This window comes from Carassius carassius, chromosome 10 (assembly GCF_963082965.1).
Source record: "Carassius carassius chromosome 10, fCarCar2.1, whole genome shotgun sequence".
In the NCBI taxonomy this organism is placed as follows: Eukaryota; Metazoa; Chordata; class Actinopteri; order Cypriniformes; family Cyprinidae; genus Carassius; species Carassius carassius.
The window spans coordinates 23,412,524-23,414,761 of NC_081764.1; the positions used below are offsets into that span (position 1 = coordinate 23,412,524).

Genomic DNA, 2,238 nt, shown 5'->3' on the forward strand with positions numbered 1-2,238 from the left:
TAAACACACATAATCCGGTCACATAAACATGAACCAGAATCCAAGTTAAGCTCGATAAGCACATATGTACTGTAGTTGTGGGTGCAATGGCAGCAGAGCACCTAATTTGATCAGTTAGTGAGTCATGCATAAAAAGGATCTGAACCACACATAAGTCAATTTCACGCAATGAGCGAGTTTGTCCTGAACATCACACCTGCAAGTAATCGCTTCTCGGCCTTTTGGCTAAGATCAAGTGTAGTATCTGTTCTTATTAGTTTAATATCTAATACGTCCCCCATCCGGGGACTACATTGGGAAGTCGTGGCCTAATGGTTAGAGAGTCGGACTCGCAATCGAAAGGTTGTGAGTTCGAGTCTCAGGCCGGCAGGAATTGTAGGTGGGGGGAGTGTATGTACAGTGCTCTCTCCACTCTCAATACCACGACTTAGGTGCCCTTGAGCAAGGCATTGAACCCCCAACTGCTCCCCGGGTGCCACAGCATGAATGGCTACCCACTGCTCCGGGTGTGTGTTCACAGTGTGTGTGTGTTCACTGCTCTGTGTGTGTGCACCTCGGATGGGTTAAATGCAGAGCACGAATTCTGAGTATGGGTCACCATACTTGGCTGAATGTCACTTCACTTTTTCACTTAATGTCCCATCTTTTGACATTTATTACACTGTGCCAATGCAACAGGACAACTGCGATCATTCGCGAGCTGTTCCTTAGATCCACAATGATAACATTCAGCTTTAAAGTTGGTCTATGGCGATGATGTCCAGATGCAGGTTGAGCAGAGGTGGGTAGAGTACCCAAAAACTGTACTCAAGTAAAAGTAAAAGTACTTCTAGAAATATTTACTCAAGTAAAAGTAAATGTACTAGTCTTGAATAGTTACTTGAGTAAGAGTAAAAGAGTATCGGATAAAAAATCTACTCAAGTAGTTAGTTACTAGTTACTTTGGGTCATATATACTGAGCCTATTTTTATTTAGATATATAGATAAAATGTATGTAATGTATGTGTGTGTGTATAAATGTATATATTTAATCAGCCTTTACTCCAATTTATGTAATTTATTATAAAACCCTGTCTGTTTACTTAAGTAACAGATATGTGTCATGCCATAACATATTTTTAATAAGACTGACTTTATATTAAATGTGAATTTAACATTGAAAGTTAATGTGATATAAATATTGCTACTAATCTTTCATTGTTCAGAAAGAGAGCAAATAACATTTACATTATTAAAGACCATTTTCACTGACAGTCTAGATTTCAATCACTCTCAGAAACTCCCATTAAAATCACTGAAACTGTTAACACTGTGAAATCAATATCTTAATTATAGATTCGTACACACATCTGCACTTTGTTGTTTCTGACGAGAGAATTCGCCAGAAAGAGGTATTCAGTCAGTGAGTGAGTGAAGGAAGCAACGGCATTTCAGCGATAACTCATCGGAACACCTCTGATTGGCCAATGCTTTAATAAGCTCAAAAGAATCATGTGTGATTGGTTATAATGCGCAGCGCTGTAAAAACACATCTATCTCTGGCTCAGCGCCAGCAAGCAATCACAGATCTGAATTTAGCAGCTGATGATATGACTTGCTGAACGTACTCGCACCGGTGTGATTGTATTAAAATTAATAAAACCTTAATCGGCTATTTTTTGTCTTTTGGAAGCTGCATTCGACTCCCCTCTGTTATAAGCCACACACGTACAACAAACTAATGACACAGTGGTATCGTGTACTGTAATCGAATATAGCCCAAGTTATTACCTGTTAAACAGTAGACAGCACACGTGGTGTTCATCTAATAAGGATCTCCATCGCAAGCAAATAATAGCCTTTGCAGATTTGCTTTCAGTGCAGTTCCATATCCACGTTTTCAACGCTGCTGATGTTGAACGTTACAATTCTGAGTGAATCGCTTCAGACGCTCAGCGCGTGCCTGCGGCAGGGAACTGAACGACTCATTCAAACTGATTCATGAACCAATTCACTTGTTTGATCAAGCCTTTGAACAGAATTGACTCAAAAGAATGAATCATTCGCGAATGGGCATCGCTCATTGCCCAGAGAAAAGTAGACGGCACGTTTGAAATAAACTGAAGCATTTATAACATTTATTGCATTAAGATAAAGTAACGAGAGGAGCGTCGCCCATCTTTAAATATACTCCGAAAAGTATTAGTTACCCCAAAAAATTACTCAAGTAAATGTAACGAAGTAAATGTAACTCGTTA

General features: G+C 39.3%; 1 pseudogene; it reads left to right on the top strand.

Moving 5' to 3' along the window:
* The first annotated feature begins 205 nt into the window (after nucleotides 1-205).
* LOC132152322 (U2 spliceosomal RNA) lies at nucleotides 206-313 on the top strand (annotated as a pseudogene).
* Nucleotides 314-2,238: the final 1,925 nt, after the last annotated feature.